An 11,690-nucleotide genomic window follows, 5' to 3' on the forward strand; every position below is an offset into this window, starting at 1 on the left:
TCCCTAAGGACCCCAAAGCGCTTTACACTACAATAGGACATGATTGGTTGGGACACCTTGCCAAACCTTGAGGTGTCTGCCTGTACTGGCTCCTTTTGACTCTACTCAGAGTCCCTCCTGAGTGACTGAACTCTTCACCCTATTGCTAAGGGAAAGTCCATGCAACTTTTAGAGAAAGCTAAATTTTTTAGCCTTCAAAAGAACTAGCAATAACAATGTCAATAAAAAGATCAGGCCAAGATTAACGAATTTATGTTGTTTTTTCACCAGCCACGCTCCATCTGGTTAGGACAAAATTATTTAAAAAACATTGGGTATCAATTAAAATGTAAAACAATTAGATTAGTATTAGTACATCTGGTACCAACTGGTGACAATAGCAATGATTATTTGGCAAATCTACTAAGCTCGGACATCCCTAATTTTTATACCTTACAAAATGTCATATACATTATAACAAAACATCTGCACTTTCAGTCAGTGAGCTGGAGCCTATCATAGCAGTCACCGTGTGGACAAGTCACCAGCATGGCACTCCTGACAAAGAGTGAAACATTCATGTGTGTCCTTCGGCTCCTAGGAGGAAGTCAGAGTACCTGGAAATAATTCATACAGGCACAAGGAAAACATGCAACCAAGTCTACATAAAAAGACTTTTTGAATTCAGACCCTTCTTGCTGTGAAGTGCTAACTAATTCATCATTGTGCTGTCACAGTGAAAAAGTTACTTTTGGCTGACCCCTTACACACAAGGAGTCACCACAGCAGGTAGCTTCACATGATGAATCTCAAAAGAGATCGCCATCCTATTAGAACATTTTTATAGAGCCATAATAAGAGCTCCTATTATTGTCTCTTATTATTAGGGCAATATTAAGAGCTCAAATCAGAATATGTTACAAAATTCATAAACTCTGAACTGAAAGAGCCAGATACATCTTCTACATTAAATTGAACTACTCAAAAGTTCATTTGAAATATTAAAAATACATATTAATTTATCTAAATTGTAATAATACAGTATAAATGTAGGTTATAGCAATTTCTCTCTGACCCGGGCTCCCCCGTGGACTCTTTTCCCTCTCTCTCATTCTCTCTGCTTGCGTTCCAGGTCATGCCTAGGTGGGGCTCCTGAGTCACCACCCAACTCATCTGTGGCTTGTTCCCCATCGGTGGAAGATAAGCAATCTGGAGCTACTTAAGGCACAGGAGGACTACCAATCGTCGATGGACAGTGTTGGGGAGTAACGGAATACATGTACCGCCGTTACGTATTTAAAATACAAAATATGAGTAACTGTATTCCGTTACAGTTACCGTTTAAAAAGGTGGTATTTAGAATACAGTTACTTTGTTGAAATAAATGGATTACACGGCGGTACTTCCCTGTTTCATATTGTGGCGGGTCAGGACTGTTTGGGTTTTGTTTGACAGCTACGTTCTGTTGTTCCAGGCGGCAGCGTTACGGTTGCCATGGTTACAGGGTGCCGCTCTCTCTCTGCGTGTTTCCTGGGTGAGAGAGCGCCCTTTGGTGTTGTTGTGCTAAGCTAATAGGAAGAATGCTACCGGTATAGCTCTAAAGAATGTAGCATCATAGGCAGTGTAGTCCGTGCTGCAGGGAGAATGGACTGCCATACCCGTTATGTGTCTGTGAGCGAGGGAGGGAGAAAAAGGAAAAGTACGAGCTGTCATCGAGCAAAAACGGGAGCTGGAAGCATGTAAATATAATAATAACCACTGCAGCCAAGAAGAGAGCCTGACGAGCCCAGTTGTAAGTAAGCTATTAAGACTCGACTGTACACCGTGTTCGTGTTTTCCTCCAAAAACAATAAGTTCCGTTGGAGCAGCCTTTCAACGCCTCTCTCTGTCTGTCGCAAGCAAAGTTGACCCAGACAACAAAGTAAAGCTAGTTTTCGGCTACGAGCCCGACACGAACCGACGTATTAGCCAGAGGTCCCTTTACTACGGTTCGGAGCCGCGGACCTTCAGTAACAGTAATAAATCCCAGCAATAGTACATTCATGTAGTTGTAAACAGCATGATAATATATTAAGTAATCCAAAGTATTCAGAATACGTTACTCTCATTGAGTAACGTAACGGAATACGTTACAGAATACATTTTGGGGCATGTATTCTGTATTCTGTAATGAAATACATTTTAAAAGTAACCTTCCCAACACTGTCGATGGAACATTGATCCACTTTGGTAATGAAACCCTGGCCCCTGCAAGTCACTTTGATTCGCAAGTTTCCCCGTCGCAACCTCTTAGTGCCTTTGCCCTCTCTGTGTGCAGGTGGTGTTGGATACCTTGTTCTGCTGTGTTTGGAGTGAAAGAGAGAGAGCAGTGGATCATGTGGACCCTTGCCCCTCCTGGATGCCCCCCTTACCAGTCTATGTGTCTACCTTGAAACTTCTACTCTAAATAAACCTTTGAACTGTTTTTGTAAGCCCAGCCTCAGCGTCCTCTCACCAAGTGCCCGATGTGACAGTTTGGAATTTGTGTAAACTATGTGAGGGTGCAGTTAGATATTAAAGTCTGACACACAAACGGATTCACATTAATAACTGTATTTTGACATGTGTTTCAATATGGTATAGAGAAAATCATTCTGTGTGCATACAGAGACTATCCCAGTTTATAAACTGATCTTTCCAGATACAATGTCCCAATACAGAGCTAATGTTAAGGAAGTATAGTCTTTCTGAAAGACATCTAAGATTATCTGGATTAAAGCCTTTGTGGACCAGCTTCATTTTCTGCTGCTTGGAGGTGTCTGTCACACCCAGAGAAGTCTGAAAAGAGGCAGTGTGCCTACATGTCACTATCCGCTAGAAGCCCTAAACCTCGGACACTTCTGTGGTGGAGACATTCTTTCCATCTGTTCCAGCAGTCAAAGCTGTAGTAATGGATTTCTAGTCACTCTTAAAAGCTTTCAAGGTTTCTGAAGATTCAGTTAATTATTTGTATTTATTTATTTATTTATATTTATCCCTAGCAGAAACATCTTGTTATAAAAAGCATTAGTGACATACATGTCCACAGTGTAAAACTGGTTTACAAAATTGTGAGTCAGGCGGCAGTCCAAGGTAGTAGCCCTGGTGATCCAATCCTTGGCTGCTGAAATTAGCTCTTGAGACATGGAACTACACCTTTCTGGCGAGGAAGTGTTGTGGAAACCCAGTAATAATAATAATAATAATAATAATAATAATAATAATAATAATAATAATGTATACTTTATTTTTTACTTTTAACACATTGCAATGTGGAGAAATCGTTCAGATCAAACGCCAAACATTTTTATGAGGATGGACACCGCCCTGAACTCTTTTATACCTTTCCAGAACACTCTCAAACAAACAGCATTCCACGGCATATCATATATCTCTATATCTTCAGTCCCATCCTTAACCTTCTCCATCAGAGAGAGAATTATGACCTTGTTTTCTGCTTAGCCATCACCTAAGGATTTAAATCCCTGATAAGTAGAAGGCGTCTCACTATCTGTTTTACGTCTCCCATTACAATGGCCTCACTGTGTGTGTAGAGCATAAGGCCCACTTGTAGTACACATGCATACAACTAAGTGACAGGAGTGCTCTTGCTATACTAAAGTGATATGATTAAAATATGTGATTAATACATGAGAAAAGAAATCTGCCACCACAGAAGGAAACTGAGCTAGTGCATGAGGTTGAGCTAGATATGGTTTGGCTCTACTCAGCAAACAGCTTGGGATCAAGAACCACCTTGAAGTATACCAGTGGACACGACAGTGGACACGACAGTGGACACTACATATGAAGGGAGTCATAAAGCTGCTGGACAGCAGCACTTCATTAAACAGGTGAGTACAGTAAAATCTACCCTGTTAAATATGCGTCATTCAAAGAGATACACGTTGAGTGAAATTATACTGGTAGAAGACAATTAAGGTAAATGCTTTGTTTGCCATTTTTATTCAGAAATGTGAAATTGTGGCAATTTCACATTTCTGAATAGAAATTCCTATAGGACATAGTTACCAGCATAAAAAATTAAAATTTTATTATATTTTGGCAAACTAATCATAAAATGATCCTGACTCTGGCCCTGAGCTATTAGCAGTTTCTTTTAGAACAAATCATTTATAGGCAAATACCAGTGGATTACTTAATGAAAATGAATTTGTCTTTTCCTTCCCTGACTTCAAAGCATAGTGACGGACAGAAATATAGTAAGTTAAATCACCTGTTAGGTTATGCTGTGTATGGCAGGCAGAGTTGCGGAGACTCAGGACTGAGCTCAAAACAGCTTCATTTTGCTGGTAAATATGAATACAGTGGTCCCTCGTTTATCGTGGTAGTTACGTTCTAAAAATAACTCGCGATAGGTTAAATCTGCAAAGTAGCCAACTTTACACACTTTATACACTTTTCTCAGACAGGTATGACTCTCTCAAACTCTCAAAGTTCAAACCTTCGTAGAAAAAGAAGTCCAGTATTACAGAATGAAACCAAAGGCACCTGCAGATGCCTTTGACTGTGAAAAACGTTTCATCAACATTGTTGTTTGTTGGGGAGAAAACTTACAAACATACAGTACAGCACTTCAGAGTCACACTGCTAGCGATCGAAGATTCATGTAAAGTTGACAAGCTTTACGCTTGACGATTGATTGACAATGGTCTACAGCCAATCACGACACAGAATACAATGCACTGTAAAAAAAAAAAAAAAAGCATGTGAAATTGCTCAAAGGCCGTGAAAGATGAATCGCGTTATAGCGAGGGACCACTGTAACTTCACTGGCAGGACCCCAGATATACAAACAGGTGGAACTTGCACCTAGAGAAAAATCACAATGAGGAACAGGAGGAAATGCAGACATTATATATACATAATCTGATTGAGACAGGGAAGCAAATCTGAACATGATGCACACAGGACAAGTGACTATCAGAATAAAACAAGAAGTATGAGAAAAACACACTGAGACTAAGTCATACAACTGTCATAGAAAGACACGTGTCAGACAGAACCAAGAGACAGAAAGCTAGAGCGAGGGGCAGGGAGAGGGCAACAGAGGCAGACATGAACAGAGGGAAAAACAAACATAAGATAGAGAGGGAATAAACAGAGTCATGACTGAGGAAACAGACAAATTAACACAAGCCATAAGATTTAACATAAAATTTGACGAAGTTATAGACTTCATTTAATTTACTCAAATTCACCAAATCATCATATTTACCTCACCGTTGGCTTTTACATGATCCAGTTTTTGGTTTTTGGTTTCCTGAATGCTGCTTTCTGTATATTTGAATCAATCTGATTTGAATGGACCGTAGGCCATACAAATGAACCAGTAAAAACAATTATTCAAGCCATACTTGAAAGCATTTTATTGGCCTCACCAAAGACAGTACCCACTAAAAAAAAGAAGCTTATAAAAGAAGGTATAAAACCAATAGTTGAAGGTTTAAGGAAGGCAGGGTCAAAAAGAGAGTGTCCACATTCCCTGTGCAATACACCTTTGTTTCCTGTAAAGAAAGCACCCCATCACACAGATGGCAGCCAGTGTAGGGTCTAAACAATACTCTCCTGTGTGCCGGACCCAGACACCCTGTTAAATGATCTCTACCAGAATCTGAATGCTTTTCAGTGATAGACTTAACTAATGGTTTCTCTGCTGTAGCAGCAGTATTGATCTCCCCCCTGAAGTTTCAGAAACAAATACACAGATTACTGACACTAACCAAAACATGACTACTAACTAACCACTAACCACACTACAGAAAACTCTGAGGCGGGTCAAACAAAACAAAAACAAGATCCAGAGAAAGTATTAGAAATAGAAACTGGTTACACTGGCAAGATTGGATGTTCTAGACAGCCCAGCAATCTGTGGTTTCAGACTGTGTGCCTTGTGTTCCAGCAAGACCACACCTCGGCAATGTGCCATTTAGACTTAATAGAAATAACAACCCAAAAAGCCTAAAGTATGTTCTGCAGCTGTTCCCAAACTCCTCACTGCCTAATGACACTGCTTGTCACACTCACCACTATTTATTTCCTGCAGTTAAACCACAGGTCCCTCCTGATGCACTCATGTAGTCTGGAAACTAGACTTCCTTCACAAGGGCCGGTGAAGGTAGGAACTTGGGTCAGCTAGAGTGGTGCAACACTGCCATAAACATAACCTCTGACGCCAATTTCTATAAGGCATGCTGGTTTTTAAACTATGCCACTGGCAGAGTAGATATTTGGTGACTGTGTGGGAATAAGAAGCTGCGCGCTAAACTACCAGCGGAGTGGAAAGGTGCATGTGCCCTAGCTTATCTTGTTATGCCTTTTACAGTGCTTCCAGGCCTAAAGGTAAAAACTCTGGCATCAGAAAGTAAACGTTCCCACACAATCCATAGAAAATAACTGGCTACATTTGAATGTAGGAATATATAGGAATATATATATATATATATATATATATATATGAGTTTAAAGCATGTAGAGAAGGAGAAAGCATGTACAGATGAGTTTAAAGCATGTAGGCAGATAGCGACGGGGTTTCAAATCTATATTTTGGTGGGTGACTATTAGCTGCAAGCAACCTCTCTGATAACATGGCAAAACAGAATGGCATTAGATATGCTAATAGAGTAAGTAAAATGTTCAAATCTAGCTGTTGAGCTGTCATACCTAGCAATATTACTCCTGATGGATCTGTGACAAGAGCATTGGTGGGATTAACTACACTAACAGAGGAGCTGAAAACTCAGGGGGCGGACAATCCATTAGATGAGATGGAGCACTCTAATCTGTTCTGTCTTAGTCTCTGTAGCAGTTGCAGGTGCTGTTGCATCCCGTGTCTGAGGGGACCGGCACAAAGACTCATCACTGTTTTTTGAGAAGCCAATAGAAGGAAATGTGTCATTGTGTGACAGTTTTAAGACAAAGGAGGGTGGGATTGATAAAACATAATAAAAATGGGCCCAAAGACAGATAGAGACTGCTGTGGCGAAGACGTACCTATATCACCAAATCCACACATGGACCAGTATTATCATGAGCTGGAGAACAGAGATTATGAAGGCATAAAGGCAGTAGCTGAAGTGTAAAGCACTGAAAATCAGAAGAAACACAACTTAGCCTTGATTAAATGACTGTATATGTATATATACTTTTATCTGTAATGTGTGTTGTGTCATGCTTTATTTTAAAGCACAATTGCATAAACAGGAGGGAAATGATGGAAAAAATATGTTATGGAATGTTCACCGTTTGAGGAACTTGCATGAAACCTTGTATTTGATGTTTTCACTCCCTTGAAAGAATAAAAGCTCCAGTTGTTGACAGTTGTTAGTTTTTATTCTGATAGACTACACCCCTGATCATTTTCTTCTCATACTGGTCCTTGTTTGGTTAAATACACATGAGGGTAATGAGGGAAGTGGAAACACCTGGGGAGACACAGCTGACACAAATGAACATGATGCCACAGGAAAAAAGTAAAACTAAGCACAATGAACAAGGAAATACAAGGCTTTCAAAATAAAAATGGGAAAATTGGTAGACGTAGACATGATAGCACAAGCTTGACAACATGAAACAGACAAGAAACATATGTTAGACTAACACACAAGACAGGAAAAGCCTCACAATCACAGAGACATAGGTGATAACACAACTAGACTAAACTTCAACTAAACCCTAACTAAGAATAATACCACATGAACTTAACATATTTCAATATAACAAAAGGAATCAAAACTACAACAAAAAAATAAACTCAAACTTGACACAAGATCCAATCAGAATAAAATAAGTTGTGTAGAAAGGCAGGGTGAGTTTCAGTTACACATTTGGTGCATGACTGAAGAGACTGACCAACGTATTATCAAAACCAACATGTGACTCTGTAAACCACTTCAAAATCAAATTACAGCTAAAGAGATAACTGACTTGATCACCGTGCTTTGGCATATTTAAAATGTAATATTATTTCTTTAATGCCCTATATTTTCCAATGTGTAAATACAAGTGTGTACACAAACACATGATATGAAGAATCTGCTATCACACTCTTTAATTCATCCACTTGGGTCAGGTTCACACATGTGGAACAGAATTAATCACACATCAATGCACCCTGTCACTTTTATACACCATGACATATATTTGCACACATACTTGTTCTTTTAAATGTATATGTATATTTATACCTATATCTGTTTATCTATTTATCTTAATATTTATCTATCAAAATCTCTGTTTCTACACTCATTTTATATGAGTGCTTGATGTTTGTTGTATATTTGCTGCTATGACAACTCAATTTCCCTCTGGGATTAATAAAGTCTCTCTGATTCTGAACAAGAGAAATGGTATTAAATGTTGTAATAGACACAGAACCATAATTCATACTGATCAGAACATAATCGGGTATAAATTTAATCAATAAGGGAGAGTTTCCCAGACAGAGATTAAAGTTAGTCCTAGATTTAAACAACCTTTAAATGCAGACTAACAGAAATCTGTTTCCTCAGTCAAAGTATAAAACAGTACTAGACTAAGCCTTTTTCTAACTAAACAAACTTGTTTCCTGGAGGAGGATTAGAGCTAATACAGGCATAAATTGAGGTTTAAATAAAAGCTCCCAGCAGGCAGGTCTAACTTTACATTAGTGCTGTTTGCTGAAGAAGACACATGGATTACTTGGAGTATCTCAGTGATGGTCACCGAATACCACCTGCTAGACAAATTCTTGCTGACAGATGTGACCCACTACAAAACATCAGTTTGAGACTGTTTTTGAATGCATAAAGTAAATGCTGGGGGGATCATTTCCCTTTTGGAACCCAGTCTTTCATCTGTTAACCAAAGAGGACTGCCTGTTCCAATAAGTCTGCAGGTGCTCATAACCTTATGTTTTTCGGCATGGGGCACCTTTCACAGAGAAACTGGGGATTTATGTGGGGTCAGTGAACCAACAGCGTGTAAAGTCTTTCACAGAGTATGCAAGGCCATTTGTGTATTGAGAAGACAGTACATAAACTTCCCAGATGATGCCCAACTTAATTACAAGGTAGAATTTTATGACTATAACAAATGGAGACATTGAAAGGCAGACAATATTCAAACGAGATCTTTAAATATCCTTCAGAAGCCTGGAGAGGTTAATATAGGTTAATACTGTTTTGTAGTGCATTTCACTCTTGTTATCTTAGTAAAGATAAGCAAGAGTGAACTTTTGGGGCAATTGTTAGAGCACGTACTCTCAAGAGAAACTGTCAGTTAAAAAAGCAAAAAACTGAACAAAAACTGAAAATTAAGTAGGAAAACCTTAAATTTGGGAATTTGTGTCACAGGACAGAGTGGTCAGTACCAAAACTGGACTCAGGTGCAGAAACCCAGAACAGAGACAGCGGGTGGTTTTACAATATATTTATTGGTTAGACTAAGAAAACGTGGCAAGCACAAAACACAACGAAACACAGAACTTGATGTGGCGTGAAGTGGCGTGACCTGGGTAACGTGGCTAGGGGGACGTGGATCTAGAGAGGGGAAAATAAGGCCTGAGATGCAGACTGGAACAGAGTAGTTAGCAATCACACTGAGGAGAGAGTACAGAGTTATAGAAGCAGTGGAGTGGAGCTCTGAAGATAGTAAGTGTATTATGTAGCTGCTATGGAGAAAAAGAGAGGGTGATGTGTTTTTTTTTTGTTTGTTTGTTTGTTTGGGGGTTTTTTTTTGGGGGGGGGGGGGGGGGGGTAGTAGTAGTCTCCTAATTTTCTAATAAAGGGATCATGCGGCCACTTTGTTTGTCACGCTCTGTCCTGTCGCCCGTTTGCAGATCTGACTTACATGCCCAGCCATATCCATCAGGTTAATAATGGTCTAATAAACTTTAATTTGCATGGTTAAAACAGACAACAACACAGCCTGAACTATAGCTTTCTTGTAATTCTTCTTCTTGTAGTTGTAGTCTTCAGGAAGTAGTTCTCCAGGCTTCCGAAGGATATCTAAAGCTCTGGTTTGAATGTTGGCTGCCTTTCGATATCTCCATTGATTATCACAATCACTGCTTCAGTTGCCAACATAACAACAAATGGACCTCCAATCCATGACAGATCTTCCACTGTTTTTATTGATGGCTATAGACACTCCCTGTTGTCGCTCTACTGACCTCCGTCTATTTGGGTTCAACATTTATAAAACCTGTTGTTAGGTGTCATTTTTGAATGTTTCATAGCTCATTGTTAAGTGACTCAATAAACAAACAAAAAACTTTCTTCTGCACAAGGACTAGACTAAAATAGATTTATAAAGTAGCCAGTGTCCAAAAACCAACTTTGAAAGATTTTGATAAAGCTTAGCGACCACTAAATGTATGTATGTTTGTAGTAATGTATGGACTATATCTATGTTTTTATGTATATGTATAGAATAAGGCTGTAGATTACCATAGCAAAAGTTAAACAGAAGATAATTTCTGCATAGTAACCATAAACTAACACCACTCTTGACCTGAGTGGCCTTGGCCTCCAGAGTCACCCTCTGGTTATCGTTCCTGAATAAATTCGGTGTCACATCAGTGGTGCCAGCTTACCAACAATCTGCACGTACTGCTTCACTACATCCATGAACCTACTCTGAGGTCTTCCTCTTTTCCTCCTACCTGCAGCTTCATATTCAACATCCTTTCTCCAATATATTTACTATTCTTGTTATATACTGATTTCTAATCACATCCATCCTTGTTCAGTACCAATGAAAATCTTAACATCCTCTACCCTTCTACCTCCTGCTGTGCCTCCTGTGTTTTGTTACTACCACTTTTCCATATTACCCCTGACAGTAATCTCCACCCACTCCAAAATGCCTTTACTCTCTTGTACAATGTGTGTTCAATTCAATTCATCCATCCATTCGCTTCCGCTTATCCTTTTCAGGGTCGCGGGGGGCGCTGGAGCCTATCCCAGCTGTCATAGGGCGAGAGGCGGGGTACACCCTGGACAGGTCGCCAACACACAGAGACAGACAACCATTCGCACTCACATTCATTCGCACATTCACACCTAGTGGCAATTTGGATTATCCAATTAACCCAACCCCCACAAGCTGCATGTCTTTGGACGGTGGGAGGAAGCCGGAGTACCCGGAGGGAACCCACACAAACACAGGGAGAACATGCAAACTCCACACAGAAAGACCCCGGCCTGATGGTGGAACTGAACTCAGGACCTTCTTGCTGTGCGGCAACAGTGCTAACCACCGTGCCACCGTGCTGCAATTCAATTCAATTCAATTTTATTTATATAGCGCCAAATCACAACAAAAGTCGCCTCAAGGCGCTTCATAGATACAGAGAAAAACCCTTGTTTTGGATGGCTGACCTCAGGCATTTAAACTTATTTACTTTCACTATCTTTACTCTTTGAAAATTCACTTCTCCACCTATCTCCCTATTATCCAGACAAGTGTATTCTGTCTTGCTTCTACTGGCTTGGGGGCGCTTTTATAAAGGAAGCAATCCTTGTTGTACGTTACATAAAAGACTTCCTGGATTTCTCAACACACACTTCGAAAGCCTCGGCAAAGCACATCACACCACTACTAGTTACTAGCACAATTTAAAGAAATTCGGAGTCTTTTGCAAAGTACTGTATAACAAAAGGGCCTAAATAATACAGATTGAAACCAACAGA

The sequence above is a fragment of the Neolamprologus brichardi genome, chromosome 7 (genome assembly GCF_056152115.1).
Source record: "Neolamprologus brichardi isolate AB-2024 chromosome 7, ASM5615211v1, whole genome shotgun sequence".
NCBI lineage: Eukaryota > Metazoa > Chordata > Actinopteri > Cichliformes > Cichlidae > Neolamprologus > Neolamprologus brichardi.